At 36.3% G+C, this 16928-nt stretch overlaps 1 protein-coding gene across 1 annotated transcript in view; it reads left to right on the top strand.

Moving 5' to 3' along the window:
• LOC131671547 (serine/threonine-protein kinase Pak) overlaps nt 1-16928 on the top strand; it is a 492626-nt gene that overhangs the window by 247959 nt on the left and 227739 nt on the right. The window lies entirely within an intron of this gene.

Raw genomic sequence — 16928 nt, 5'->3', positions numbered from 1 at the left:
GACTTTCCGTTTTATAAATAATAAATAGAATATTGTGGAAAAATTCAGCGTGTAGCTTATAGCTTTGTGACAGGGTTATAGCGATGTTCGCTAGCCCTGTGTGTGGCACTCTCCTCGCGTGAACGCAGCGACCAAGTGTATGCTATATAGCGACTACATACTTGTGTCGTTGCAGGATTTGGAGAGTGAAGTGCGACGATCGGAGAGGTTTCGCCGTGAGTGCGAGTGAGAGCGAGAAGAGCGAGAGAGAGAGAGAGAGAGAGCGATTTTGACTGATTTTTGACGGCAAGAGAAGTGAGAGCGCGGTGGCGCGAGGCTGAGAAATTAAGAGAGAGGAAGGGCAGTTAGGCGCGAGCTCTCGAGTAATTAGGGCCGCCTAAGGAGAGACTGGTGAAGACAAGAATTCGGCAGGAAAGGAACTACTGCCAGGAGTGTGACTGCCACTTGCCAGGAGAACCAGGTGTTCAAAGCTGAGCTCGGACAAGCAGCGACCATTCGCCGTCCACAAGGCAAAGGCCGTGCTGCGGCCCTTCCTGCAGCAGCTTCCATCGTCGCCAGGGCGCCGTTTCCTGCGGGACTACGCTTTCGCCGGCGTCGCCTCTCTGTCGACGGATCGTCGGCATCCGGTGGGTTCAAAGCCAGTTAAACTCTCTCGCGCCAGCTCTCGCTCGATTACGGACATTAGCGTATTTTAAATTTATCGCGCACGCTGAGCGATCTCGCTCGCGTGATCCCGCGAACGCTAGTCGCGGAAAGGTTGAGCGAGCGCGCTCACCGCGGCGAAGTAAATCTTGTAGCGATATTTGTGAAAAGACGTCAATAAATGAGATCGCCATATGTAGTACAATTGAATTAACGTGTCCGATTATTTGTATCAACCTCCCTAACCAGGGCGAACTTCGGCCTGTGAAAGTCAGCGCCGGCTTTCTTTACCGAGAAAGAACCCAGAAAAATTAGAAGAGACCAGCCCAAGGCGCACGGTGGCTGACCACTCTTGCAGCTTTTCAAATGTAATTACTAAATAATTATGAAAAAAATTAATCAGTTTATTAGTAAAGTGCAATTTAAAAAAAAAATCTTTTCAATGGCTCATACGATTTTCGTCGGACTTTGTAAAAATTATCTGTAACGAAAGCTCGTTCGTTAACCATTTTTTTTAAGGTGGGCAAGTGAGGCACACTCGCTCATAGTAATTGAGGCGGGAAGGGAGAAGAGGCAAAGAAATGAAACAGGTTAATGAATTATAAACAGAAAACACAAATTCGCATTTTAACAAATCTAATTAAATCGAATCAAAGTTAAATTACACTCAAACTTCGCAATACCGCACATTAATAAACCGCATAAAAATAAGCCGCGTTACACAAACTCTTAATCTAATAAACACAACGACGTTCTTAACACCTATTACAAAGAGAACAAGTTAACTAATCGCGCTTACAAATCTATACAAAACAACGCGCGTCGCCTGGCAGATGACCGTCTTGACGACAAACTGACTTAGGCGACTTATTTGAAAGACAAAGTCGCCCGGCGAGGAATCGCCTGGACGATTTCTCTTTGAGCGATTTATGACACCGACCGTAATTAGGGCAGGTAGCCGTCGTATGCACGCCTTGCTACCTACCTACTTCAAATCACGCACTGTACCATTGTCGAAGAGAGAGAGAGAGAGAAATTAATTTACAAATCTTGACCTTGATACTGCAACGGAAGCGTAACGCTTGCTCTCGTCACATATCAAGTAATGATTAATCTTTATAATGTTGAATGATTTTATGAATAAATTTTTTAAACATTTAAATAACAGCCTGCTAAAGTTTTGAACTAATTTCAATAAAAACCACGTTTTGTACGTTTGAGTTGTTATAGTATAAATACAAAATAAGTTAGAGTGCAACATGATACCAACAGTAGCTTAACTCTTTCGGTAGCAATCATTGAAAATATATTTTTTACAAAATGGGATGATGCAAATGCGATTACGTGTACGACATTTTTAATTTGTCATTATGTAGTTATTATTATGCAAATGTGATTAAATAATAATTAATAATAATTAATTAATAAACTTTTATGAAATAAAAATAGCTTTTTATAAATTATGCAGGAAATATTTTAAAATATTGTGTAATCATTGACCGATATTAAAATGTTTTTAAATTACAGCAGTTAATAAGGGATTTACATGAAAATGGGATTTGTAAAAGTTAATATTACGTTGCGCTATACGAAATTTCAAAATAGTGGATCAAAGTAGGTAAAAATACGTTTTTGTCTCTGCAAGCCATGTTATTAGTCATCGATAAAATAGTTTCAAATAAAAGATTTAGAGTATTAACAACGCTATAATTCGAGCCGTCATATGATCATTTTCGTTGATGGTTTATTGCAATAAGTACCAATAATCCTTCAAAATGGTCATTAACAACATATTGAATATTTATTGTAAAAATAACATTTTCTTCAATCGTATTGCTATTAAAAGAAAGCTCTCATGATTAGCAAAAACACTTTCTTGTATTTTTGAATATATTAATTAGTTGCTGAGATACTCGTATTAGTTATGTTAAAGATGATTAAACTACGTGGATGTAACTATTTTTGGCCAAAGGTTTTGTGTTACAAAATGGCTGTAACTTTTCGACGTAAAACAATTTTCATACATTACTAGGCGAATTTATTTTGAACACCTTATTTTCAGCTTCCAAAAAGCAATATTTTTTTGTTATTAACAAATAGATTCGAGACTTCCCTATACAACTGATGTGCTAAAAATTTGAAGCGTATCTCGATAACAAATCAACGAATCTCGATATTTTTGAAAAATCCTAGATTTTTCAAGAGCAATAGATAGTAATTTACTTATTATCGATCAATAAATTATTCGAGAATTATTATTTGCTATATCTACGAAGTTTGTTCCAAAAGTAAGGTTACATTTTATTTTTATTAAAAAAAATTTATTTATTCATCAATTGTAACAGGCTGCCATTTAGTCTAAAATCACGCAAACGTACCTTTAAATGTGACTAAACGACGCCTTGTTATCTATGTGCTTAGAGCACAGAACCTACCTTGCCTCGGAGTGCGCCTGCGCAGAGTCTCTTCACTGTTCCGAGTTGGGTTCCCCCAACTCGCCACTTGGCGGCGCTGTCGCTCCTTGCTAGTAGCGCTCGTGCGGCCGCCGATGGAAACGCTGTTACCGATTCGCCTCTACCGATCTCAGCGAGCTCCGTGCTACACTACCGGCGAATTCGAACGAAATGTAAACAAATATAGGCGCGACCTCCGGACAAAGGAAAGAACACAATAACGGAAACTCGTTTAAACAGAACCAAGGGATGATTTATTAAATCAAGCAAATTACACGGGGAATTGGCCGAGAGTCTTACGCACGCACGCGTGAATGACAAGACACGCTATTTGAGAGAGAGAGAAAAAACCGCGATTACCGCGAACTACCTGCTCGCACGCAATAAACAAATTCTTCGCGCTCGCTGCGCGGATTCGCACGCCAAAATTAACAAGAGAAGGGAAGGTGCACCTACCGCAAGGACGATGTGGATACGGTGGCCAACCGTATCCGAACAACAAGTTGATAATAAGCTGCTCCGCTGCTTGCTGCACCGCCTCAACAACTATTGCTGCTGTAGTTGTTGCTGCTGTTGCTAATGCTGCTGTTGCTGCTAGGGCTGCCGCCGATATTGCTGCTGCTGCCGCTATTGCTGCTGCTGCCGCTATTGCTGCTGCTAACGCACCCTCACTCACGTTCGCTATGTCACCAGGAAAACACAGGCTAGAACGGCTCGGAAAAACGGAGGTTAGGCGCACAAACTGACTGAGTAGCACAGTCATACTACCGGTCGGACCCTCCCCTCCCGGTCATTGCCCCTACGCTCTCTCTCTCTCTCTCGCGAACCGAGCGCGGCTACTCTCGTTTAGCCGCTCGCTAACTTCGCGCGAGTCTACGATTTTCGGTAATCGTTGCACAATATTTATATTGCCCTTTGAAATAATTCCTTTCAGACATAATACACTTATGCCAGCGTTTTTTTTTCAATCTTCAAGGAACTTCTAATAAGCATTTTCTGGTATAGCCTTGAGTTCTTTCAGTGATGCAATCATTATCTCCTCAATAGTTGCAAATCTCTCTCCTTTTATAGGTCTCTTCAGTTTTAGGTACTGGAAAAATTGCAATAGGACAAATTTGGTGAATATAATGGATAAGGTATGAGTGTGGTGTTGTTTTTGGCCAAAAATTGTTTGCCAAGCAACAATGAATGGGCAGGTACATATTGCGATACAAAACCCATGAATTATTTTTAAATTATTCCGGACTTTTTCGTCGTATTGCTTCTCGCAAACAGCATATAACTTCAAAGTAATACTCCTTATTGATGTTACGACCTTGTTTTAAGAATTCCTGATGTACTATGTCGCGGTAGTCGAAAAAAACTATAAGCAAAACTTTGACATTTGATCGAACTTGGCGTGCTTTTTTTAGCTTTGACTGTCCTAAACCTTTTCCATTAAGATTATTAGGTTTTGGTTTCGATGTCATAACTATGCACTCATAATTTATTTCTACCAGTTATGACCTTTTTTAAGTAAATTTTGATCATCATTGGCGTAATTCAACAGCTCGTGAACGATGCTCATGTAATGATTCTTCAGGTCAAAGTTAAGCAGTTTTGAAAGAAATTTTGTTGATACGCATCTCATGCCCAAAACATCCGAAAATATTTCATGGCATGAGCCAACCTACACGTCAATATTCTCCGCAACTGCTCTAATAGTAATTCGGCGTTCGTCCAAAACAATTTTCTCCACTTCAACCTTGCATCTGTTGTTGACATGCTGGAGCATCCAGAACATGGTTTGTTACCGGCATCTTCTTTGCCATTTTGTACCATTTATAAACATTTTTTTTACTAAGAGTAAACTCACCGAATGCCACTGATAATATCTTTCTGATAGCAGAAATTCGACGAGTTCATTAAATATGTTTGTAACGGGCAACAACAAACGAAATATGCTATGTAGATGAAACTCTAAACATATATTTGGGGCATATGTACCAACACCATAAAATAAATAAATCGAAAATTGATCCTACGTTGCTCTCGAAATTTTAAAAGTCACTTTAGTTTTTGAACACACCTCATATGTGGCTAGTTTTAATTTTTATAGTAAAAATTTTATAGAAATTATAACATAGTTATAGAAATTATAATCACGAAGTAAAACAGATACTATAGAATTACATTATTTTTGCGATAAATAATCGATATGTTGTTGATGAAAAAATTGGTATCGAGGATTATTTGTACTTGTTACAATGACCAATGAACGAAAATCATTGGCTCAAATTGTAACTTTTTCAATTCTCTAGAACTTTTATTTCAAACATTTTCATTAAAGATTAATATCAAGGCTTGCGGAATAAAAAAAATGTGCTTTTGCCAACTTTGATCCTTAATTTTTTTTTTATATTTGGTGTAGTTTGACGTAATATTAAGTTTTACATAATCCATTTCCATGTAAATCCATTAATAACTACTGTAATTTATAAGCATTTTAATATTGGTCAATGAATGTAAAATATTTTAGAATATTTCCTGCATAATTTATAAACAGCTATTGTAACAAGGGGGGGGGATTAATCATGCATACGGGGAAAATGGTTGTTCAATGTTCCACGGTGCAGAGCTAACCGCCACTCTGTTAATTATGTATGAGTATATGTGAATCCGTCTTTACAATTGATACAACCTTCAACTCGTAGCTCCTTCAGTTGTATTCACCTTAAGTCACCTAACTTCTAATTTTGTCTTTCGTGTAGTATATAGAGGCTATTATTTACCTCCCATAATGCTCTAGACAAAATCAGTTCAAATATTTCTGAGAAACGAGTTTACTGCAGACAAAGGTACTGAAAGTACATAATACATCGAATAATACAATAATCCTTTTGATCGGATTAGTAATAGTCTTTAATACGGGCCGAAAGACTTTCGCACATGTATAGGTTTACATAAAATGCCGGGGAGAGGGAGAGGGAGAGGGAGAGGGAGAGGGAGAGGGAGAGGGAGAGAGAGAGAGAGAGAATACAAAATTCGATGCGAATTAACGCTCGGCGCAGCGTAATAAAAGAGTTATTCAGCGTATACACTACCTAGTTTGCGGTACTATTTATCGTGAAAGTCGCAGTTATGGTAGGTGCACCTATCGTGAGTTTCGGTCACGGTGATCAGCCGTAACCGATAGTGAATTGGTGGATAACTGTGAGCTCCTAATTCACACGGGGTAGCTACTTCCGCTGCTGCTGCGCGCTGGTTGCTGCCGACCAGTATTGCTGCCAGTTGCTGCCTGTTGCTGCCCATACGATATTGCTCGAAAATACGGCACACAACTCGTTCACAAAGTACTCACAAAGTCTCTATTTGATTTCCACACAAACATCTTGTGTGACGGTCCAGTCTGATTTGTCTCTTAAGTCCCTCTGCAAAGTAGCAACCCGTCATACACAAGACAATCAAAGAAAAACGGTAATGGAGCGAAGGCGCTTTTCTCACGTATATGCAAATGTGTTAGGGCAACTCTGCGAAAACATTACCATATAAGGGACGTGACGTCACGACCGTGGGAAAATTTATTGTTTACAATAGAAAATCGACAATTATAAAGTTTTTCAAATAAACTAAAGTATTTTTTTAGTCAATTTTGATGCGCTGATCCTTAATTTCGTGTTGTTATGAGTCTCAAGTCGGTATTTATTAGTCAAATTTAATTTACAAGTAGTTAGTATTAGTTATTTTGCAATAAACAATTATATTGTTAATTCGAGTATGCGATTACGACCTCGATGCATTGAAACAGAAAATCAAGAATTTGACATGTTGATAACTAATCATTCACTAAGTTATCAATAAATAAAAAATTTATAATTTTTTTAAACAATTAAAATTGCACTGTTAGATAACGAATCGATCGTACGTATCTGTACAATTAATGATTATAATTGTAACTAATTTGCTGACTTTTAAATCGTTAAAAAAGAAATTAGCAAATCCGTTTTTTAATTATTATTCAAAATTAGATAGCTACATTAATCATTTTTAACTTGAATAACGTTCCTCTAATTACAAGCGATTTTTTCATGTGAAAATTTTCCATAAATTTATTGTAAAATTGGCGTAATTTAATCATTGAATTTTATAACTTATAACTTTAGAAGGCAATTTTTCCTCGAGAAGAGATTTATGTTAAAAAATTCGTCATTTCATATTTGATTTTTTAAATCATAAGATTGCAATTTCGATCGAGCCATTTTGCGACAAAACATGTGCAATGTTTGTATCAATTTCGAAAATAGCGTTGTAGAGGCTACCAAGCGTAGAAAGGAGCCCAATTCGCAAGTATAAATTCGCTCGTCGCTGCGGCAAGAGAACTCACTATTCTACCTTGCTTAGCAGCGCGAGCACTGTTAGAGAAATATATCCTCAGTAATTTACTGAGATAAATTTTTTATTCAGAGGTTAGCCTGCTAAACTCCTATCCTATAGATATCTAAGCGCTCAACTCATGAGACTATCTCTCTCATGAGAAAAAAGCAGCCTTAGATATCTTCCTACCTAAAATACATATGCTGTTGAGAAATTAAGTTGAGTAGTGGTTACGGCGCTGTCGGGCCTTTCCCCGATAGATGCGATCACTCTCATTTGCATTTCAAGACAATTCATCGAGTTAGAAAGCCTCGTGGTTTGCTACTCGAAAGATTTTTATATATCATTTAGATTACACGCGTGTCAACTTCTTGCTTTTCTCGGAGACGCGATTGCGAATTCAATACAAAGAGTCCGAACTATTGTTTTGATAACGCGAGATAGACTCAAACGTTACACTGGTAAAATCTCATATTCGTTTCACTTGCCGCTTCTAACAGTACTACTGATACTTCCCGCGCGCGCCCCCATTCTTTCCAAATCACTAGCTCGCGCTCCTCAAATGCTGCTAAATTGCGAACGAATCGATTCGTATAATCGATTACCGTTGCGCTATTTTTATTTCATAATAATTTATTGATTTAATCAAATTTACACTGTAATAATTGCTTAACGACAAATCGTAAATGTCGTACACGTAATAGCATTTGCATCATCCTATTTTGTCAAAAAATATATTTTCAATGATTGCTACCGAAAGAGTTAAGCTACTATTGGTATCATGTTGCACTCAAGCTTATTTTGTTTTTATACTATAACAACTCAAACATACAAAGCGTGGCTTTTATTGAAATTAGTTGAAAACGTTAGCAGGCTGTTATTTAAATGTTTAAAAAATTTATTCATAAAATCATTCAACATTATAAAGATTAATCATTACTTGATATGTGACGAGAGCAAGCGTTACGCTTCCGTTGCAGTATCAAGGTCAAGTTTTGTAAATTAATTTCTCTCTCTCTCTTCGACGATGGCACAGTGCGTGATTTGAAGTAGGTAGGTAGCAAGGCGTGCATACGATGGCTACCTGCCCTAATTACGGTCGGTGTCATAAATCGCTCAAAGAGAAATCGTCCAGGCGATTCCTCGCCGGGCGACTTTGTCTTTTAGATAAGTAGCCTAAGTCGGTTTGTCGTCAAGGCGGTCGTCTGCCCGGCAAAGCGCGTTGTTTTGTATAGATTAGTAAGCGCGATTATTTAGTTAATTTGTTCGCTTTTGTAATAGGTGTTAAGAACGTCGTTGTGTTTATCAGATTTAGAGTTTGTGTAATGCGTTTAATAAAATGTATCGACCTTCAAGGAGATTATGTTGAAAAATAAAAAAAATCACATACGCAAACCTTTTTGTTCCTTCTTTTTGTAAAGACTTATTGACCCCCCCTCGTACTTCAACTTACGTAAAATCATATAGTTATATGATGTAACTAATAGGCGAACAGTGATATTGTAGCATTTGCGTACTTGTCTCAGAAAATAAGATGGTGCCGGTAAAGATGGAAAAAGTGCCATACCGTTATTTATATTAGGATAAATTTAACATCGTGGTAAATTAAACAAACTTTGAAATATCAGTATGAAATGGATTATTTAGTTCTGTTATGATAATTTTTGTATGTATTTTGTTATCTTGTGCAGAAAATCACTTTTACTATTCATACAGCAATTAACCGCAATGTCCAAAACAATGAGGGATAGTCGCCAGCATGTTTTGTCAATACTTAAACTCTAATACTAAATATAATTGTTTTCAATAAAATTGTTATTCGTGACCCGTATAAAATATTTTATTATTATATAAACTAATACGTAAACTCTTGTATGTTGGTGTATCGGATTTCTCCATTTGTTCATCAGTACATTTCGTATAACTTCCTCCTTAGAATTTTAAGTAGTTGGATACATCTTCTAAGATTTATTAATGTTACGACCAATTCCATCATCCCTAATGCATCCTAATGCTTTATCTTGTAGATGAATTTTCATCTCTTTCGTAAGCAACGTGGTATGCGGGTTTCATTTTCGGTTAAACATGAATGATGTTTGATTGATATGATGCATATAAAGTTCTCGTCTTATAAATATATCCTCTTTGACCTGGCAATAATTCTGTAACCTGATCATTGTTTTATGCGAGATATTTTTTATAATTTTATTTTACTGAAATCGAATCAAACTTAACTGTTGATGGTGTTCTGTAGATTGAATCAGCTTGTACTTAGAAATCGTCTTGAGAAAAGTATCAATATTTTAGGATACTTTAATTTACACACGATACTGTATAAATTATGATACGAAGTAGGACAATACATGACGAGTTTGATAACCGATTGTACCGAAAAGATAATTTTGGAAAGAATATCTTTCGATATCGAATACAATATTTATCTTTTGCAAACAGCGATATATCATTGCAGTGATTGAATATTGAACCGTATAGCTATGAATTACTTTATTGTAATTACCAATGTATGCTTCTATAGTTTTCGTACCAGTGATTTTCAATATCCTGTTTTCGTTCAGTCTTTACGAAAAATATGTACGTGTTAGAAAAATATCCCACATACTATAACAGGGTATGCATTTTAAGGGTGGGGCTACGCTAGGCACGGGATGCAGGTTCGCCTTGCGTATGTGCGCAAATGAGCACGAGCTGCACGATCGTTGCCGGTGCGCTACACAAAGGCGCACAATTTAGCGGCGCTCTGAAATTTTCTAAAAGATTGCTCACACAATCACAAACGCCTTCTCTGCGGTAATCCTCTTACTGCTGCCTTATCTCGGGCGTATGCACTTTTTCCCGGGTGACGTCCTCGTTGGTTACTACCGTTATTTTATTTGGCAGCCTCAGCCTCGCTCGGAAGTATTTAGGGAAACTCAGCTAGCTGAAAACGGGCGCCAAAGCAAGAAGTCGTTTTGCCACAACGAACGAACGGATGAGGGAAGAGATTCTACTAATGGGCCAGTCAATGATTATATCACATGGAAATTATTTATCACTAAGGCGTCCTTTATTGTTTCAACATTCGTGTATAATTTTTTGGGCCTGCGCCACTATCGCGATTTACTACACGTGGAATATACGGGCGCCGCCGTCTTATCCGCTGCCACGTACGAACCATGCTCACTCCGTTTCGCTATAATTGCATTACACACGCTATCGCCTTTTGTCGTTTTGAGATCTTACGTGAGATCGCCGGCGACTTCATCTAAACACGCAAAACTATTAACGCGAAGCTAGTCAGCTTACCTAGCGAGAGCAGCTTTTAACTGTGTCGTCGCTTAGACTAGCCTCCTTGGTCTCGCTGGAGAAGTTGCCTGTATAGAGTTAGGCGTCTGACGAATGATTTGCGCACGACCTCTCAGGATTCCCTCCTCTCAGTCGATATCCTTACACACACCTTGCGGCACCAAACGCCAGGAATAATCGCGCTCTGTAAGGGTTACGTCTGTACTCCGCGAACAGCTATCATAGACTCTCTATTCTCTGTATCTATCTCTCTCTTCCCGCACAGTGCCTGCTCTCAACTCATGTCCGGCAGATGCTGCCTCTCGCAGGCAGTTATTGTTACACTATGTTCATATCTTCGCGCGGACGGAGTCAGAAAACTTCTAGAGAATACAATCGTCAAACAATACAAACGTCACCAGAAACTCCTAACTTTCTCGTCAGTAGTCTAACATACTGATAAAACGCCGTAGTTCAATTAATTTACTGCTAAAAATGGTAGGGCGAACCGAACAGCGAATTTTTATACAATTTTGCTTTGATCTCGGTAAAAGTAGTGCGAAAACTATTGGAATGTTGCAAAAGGTCTTTAAAATTAAATGTATGGGCAAAATACATATAAATGAGTAGTATAGACGGTTCAAAAGTGGCCGCAGTGTTAACAGTGATCCTCGTTCTGATTTATTTTATTCGATTATAAGAACATTGTGCATCACGAATATGCTCCTACAGGCTAGACAGTCAACAAAGAGTACTAAATGCGTAACAGATGATGTTGATGGATTGCTAGCCGAAATATTTTACTAGTGTAGTGAGATCTATAACTATCTAAGCCATTATTATGCTCAATGTTTTCATCCTCTACCACTCTTTATCACTCTCACCCACTTGCATCATCTTTCATGTCTCTTCAAACCTTGACAATTATACCCCCCCCCCCCCCCGTCCTACCTTGCAATACTACCTTCTACTAAAGGCTGCGCTGTATAGAATTTCTACCATTTTATGGATTATCTATTTGATGATGTATTTTAACTCACAGTGACTTATACTATCAGTATGTATACTCCTTGAGCCTTGCAACCTCACCCCAGCCTATAAAATACAAAGCTTTATAAAGCCTCTTAAAATAGCTGAGCATATCTCATGGTTTATGCAAACTTATTTTACTGGCTGCCTGACAAAAGCTAAGATATTCGTTAATAATATTGCAGATAAATACTGATTTCATGTATACTTATATGTATTTGTATATTTCTTACATTGTGTATCAACCCAAAAGAGACTTCTTTAAACCAGAAACACTAGCTCTCGCTCTCAGAGATTAAACGACATGGACGTGACGAGCTCTCACGTCCATGTCTTTCTTTTCTTATTTTGCTTTCATACCTCATTGCTCTTTCTAATGCTGTTTTTTTCATTTCTTGTCTTCCTGTTTCCCATTCGTATTAAGTAACTTGGCGTGTTTCTATCTAATCCCAATACCCACTTTATGTATTTAGTTGTAATCTCTCTATTTCTTCATATCTCCTCCATCCCCAAGTTTCTACTCCATACATAACCACGCTTTTCGCCAGAGCGTCAAACAGGTTCATCCTTAGCTCCCAATTTTCTCTAAATAGTTTTTCTCCTAGCTCCCATAGTCTTCCGAGTTCCATATTTATTTTCCCTTCTACCTTCTTTATCTGCTTTTTATTTCCATTATTTCTGCTTATCACATATCCCACGTAGTTGTTCTCTTTAACCATCTCTATCTTCTTACCTTCCCATTCCAATTCTTCTTCCTTGCCCCTTCCTCCTCCTCTCCTGCATTTAATCATCTTTGATTTTCCTACATTAAGCTCTAATCCCCTTTCTTCCAGGTATCTCTTTAATTTTTTCAGCATCGCGTTCATTCCACTTTCACTCTTTGCCATCATCACTATATCAGCTGCATATCCTAATGTCCATATTTTCTTCCTTCCTATCACTACTCCTCCTTCTTGCACCTGTTTGATCTTGACTTCCAGGTCGGCGAAGGCAAGATTAAATAGCGTGATGCTCAAAGGGCACTCCTTTTTCCCTTATTTTCTTCCCTATTATTGTTTTTAATATATATATTGCGTCCATTGTTCCTCTTTTCTTCCTGAATTCCATCTCTTTATCGCTTTGCATCTATTTTGCTTCCAGTTCTCTTTCCAGCCTTTTCCTCAGTATTTCCGCATATATTTTATATCCTGTCTCCATCAGCGTTATTGCTCTGTAGTTTTTTACTTCTTCTTTCCTCCCTTTTTTATATATTGGTACTATTATTCCCTTCCTCCATTCTTCCGGGAATCCTTCTCCGTTCCATATTCCATTTAAGCATTTTGTCATATCTTTTAACAAGTCTTCCTGTCTTGCCTCTCTTAATTGCCTTATCTCCGCCAGTATCTTTACCATTATATTTTCTGCCCCACTATTTTTTCTCACTTCTCTTATCGTGTTGTCCAACCCTCCCCCCCCTCCCCCCCGTTTCGCTCCTTTTACTTTCGCTCTTGTATCTTTTTGCTTCTCTCATTTCTCCTCTAATATTATCCATCAGCTTTTCTCCGCTCTCTCTCCCCTTCACCTCATTTACTCTTTTCTTCTTTTCCTCCTCTATGCCTTTCTTATTCATCCTTTCATCCTCATCTCCCATTTTTCCTGCTGTCACAAACATTTCTTTCACTCACCCGTACGCTTTAATTCACCTCTCTAATTCTGCGCGTGATCCCACTTTTATTCCCTATCTTACCTTTTCTGTGTCCGCCTTTACTTCTTACCGCCCCTCCCCTCTACCTGCCTTTCCCGCTTTCTTATTTTCTCTCTTAACCTCAACTTTTCTCTTTTCTTTTTTCCTCTCTCTCTGCTTTTTCTTACTTTTCTCCAAAACTCTCTCTCTCTCTCTACTCCACTTCTCTTCCTCCTCCACCTTCTTTCCACCTCTGTCTCTCCCCTCAAACACTTTTCCTCTCTAACTTTCTCACCAAAACTTGCACTCACAATCAAAACACGTTCACATCCCTCCAGGAGTCGAAACCCACCCTACTTTCCGGGAAACTATTCTATGAGTTTTTTTAATTTAAGAATCTAATTATCCGAGGTTTTGATTCTTATGTCTTTTGAGCCTATAAACTTTTAAGCTTATAATGTCTATCGACGTATATTACGATCATGAATTTTCATCATAGTTTATTGCAGCTTTACAATTATCAAAAGTGTACTGAAAAATTTTTGTAATTTTTTCTTTATAAGCAATTCGTAATAAAGTCATCATTCCCCGTAGTATGATTGAATTTTTCCAATTTAATCTAGTAAAAGCTAAGAGTCGATCTTTTAGAAGGCTGAATTCAGCAATGCTATCTGTAATTTCTCTGTCAGCATCTAAACTCAAATTGTTGAGCAGCTTTTCTAAATGTGATGCTTTAATCAAGTTGAATGAGATTGTATTGTTATATTTTTCATCTCATCTTCATACAATTTGCAATTTATCAAATGTTCTCGACAACAGCGATTGCCTTCAGGAATAAAAATACGATATGATGAAAAAACTTGCTTACCGATTGTGAATGGAATGCTTATAATTTCAGATTCTTTTCCACTAAAACAGCAATATTTATGGGAAGAAATAGGTTTTCTATAGGATATTACAATACATTTTTCTTTTTCTTTAGTTTGTAGCTTAGGTTTGAAACTAGAATCATCATTGATATTTGTGATGAAGATAATGAATCTCTTGAACTAATAGATATTTGATGTCAGTCTGCTAAGGCTGATTTCTTAACGTGTCTTCCTTACTTTTTTTGGACTACAAAAAATAAATTGCTGTAAAACATTTACTACACAAAATATCACCTACTGATGCTGTTCCATCAATAAATAACGTTATTTAATTGGCTAATTTCTTAGTTTCTATTAGTTTGGGTCTACTAATTTTTGTCATAAATAGTTCACATTTAATAACTTTTTGTTATATTTTTTCATCAGAACTAGAAAATGTAGAGCCTAATAAAATATTATTTTACGTTATATTTATATCATAAACATTTATATTATTAAGATTGTAAGATACGTGTAACACATGAATGTAAGATGATATTTTGAATACTAATAACAAACAAATATCAACTTATTTTAAAGTAGGTTTTTTGTTTTTTTCTTTGTTTTCTAATTCGGTAAATAAAAAAAAAAATTTTTTTATACTTTTGAGGTCATTTAACAGGTAATAATTTCATTAGAAAACTATTTTATAAATATATTGAAATTTTATTTTATTTATTTTATTATATTTAAATAGATTATATGGTCCACATGGCTATAAAAACCATGTAATTATAATTTTAGAAAAACCTTTTAGAAATTTTATTAGAATGTTACTATAACTGTCATACAGGCTTTGTTTGTTAAAACAATATTTTTGTTAAAAATTTTATACGTATAATACATAATAGTTTACAGATATGTTTTTAAAAAAACTGACCTTCAAAGCTATTGCCGTTTCGTCGATACGTTTTTTAATGTACTCAACACTATTTTATAATTTCGGTAATGATCTAATACGTATTTGTATTATGTATTAAAATGGGAATCACTTCGTGTATTAACTAGATTTTGAAATTGTTTTCAAATTCAAAATACTAAAGATAGGTAGAAATGTGTCTAGTGACTAGTGACTAGTGACTATAGTTCAAAAATTAGTTGAGGTTTGATATTTGCTTTACAGAGACCTTTTGTGGTATAAATTGAAAAAACATAGGATGCATATCATGTGTGTAAATTGACATAAATAATTTCAAAGAATAACTTTCTCATTTAATTTCTAAAATTGGATTTGCAGAACACATAGGTTCAATATCAATAAAACGAAATTTTCTTTGCAAGTTTAATTTTTAAGTTCACTTGATTGATTCACACAAAAGCAAAATAAATCAAAACAAGTGTTCAGGTCGCTCGGCCTGATTGAAGAAGCTTTTTTCTCTTTTTCCTTTTACCATGAACTTCTAATTTGGTGTTTTTCTTGCAAAACCAGTTTGTCAAAGACAAGAAATGTGTGAGATCACTGTGTGGAAAACATTAAGTATAAATGTTTTGTCATCTGTCCTATCCTTACAATGTAGTCCGATGACAAGTCAAAGCCTACTATTGGTTAACTCACAATAGGATTGTTGATGTTACTTGTTTTCTGTTTGTTGAAGATATCTTAGCTAGCATCAAATGGTATACTGACGTTACACACTTTACGGGTGAATTCTATCTCCTTCCATTGGAACTAAAGGGAGGATAAGAAAACGCTCTTATACTTTAGCACTTTATATAAAAGTGAGTGCATCGCCACTTTTCGTCCTAATCCGTTCTTTAACAGTCGATCAGACTTGTTAGTTAGCTGAGCTCTCGGGATCACCTAGTCAAGTCAACCCTATCAAGGCAACATCAAGGCTCCCTTTCATAGTGACTGCATACCAAGACGTAAGCACTTAGAGGACAATATGAAATAATACCTTATTTTACAGTAAATCTTGATCCTTTGAGTATTTAACTCCGGGAAAAACGCGATTGTGTACAATATGCTTTATATTGATTTTATCTAGTATTCATTTAAAAATAAACGAATTTCATTTGAATACTACAAAATTATCAGATTTTAGAGTTTATTTAGATTATTTATACATTATGATCACAAAATCTTTTTGTACATAACCTAAAATAAAATTGTACTTTTTGCAATATTTACGTTTTTGCAATCTTTTTTAATTGTTTGCTAAACCTGTAAAAATAAAAACGATTAATTTTCTCAAATAATACATAATTTTATTGATCATTTTTCCCGGTATTTTCTATTACATAGTCCCATAAAACAAAAACTTCAACCGCGACATTCACTATTCTACGTTTTTTAGAACGATGAATCCGAATCCGTTGTCAAAAAAATTCGTACACCCGACCACCCCAAAAAAAAAGTTAGAGCCAAAAAACATACCAAAATAGGAGTTGAAATAAGAATATGTCGGAAAAAAATCATAGCAGGGACAAAACCACCACTAGTTATGAAATTGGCCAACTGAATCCGAATCTGAAATCAGATTTTTCCTATAACATAAATGTTTTTTTCCTAACATAAAAAAATAGGTCAAAAATAGTAAAAATAGGAGGCGATGCTTTAGAAAAAATTAAAAAAAGTATTTCCTCCATGTATAAGTA

This window comes from Phymastichus coffea, unplaced genomic scaffold (assembly GCF_024137745.1).
Source record: "Phymastichus coffea isolate CEN01 unplaced genomic scaffold, Cenicafe_Pcof_1.1 PCOF00010, whole genome shotgun sequence".
NCBI classification, from domain to species: domain Eukaryota; kingdom Metazoa; phylum Arthropoda; class Insecta; order Hymenoptera; family Eulophidae; genus Phymastichus; species Phymastichus coffea.
The sequence above is the reverse complement of the archived record's forward strand: the minus strand, read 5'-3'. Positions and strand labels throughout refer to the sequence as shown.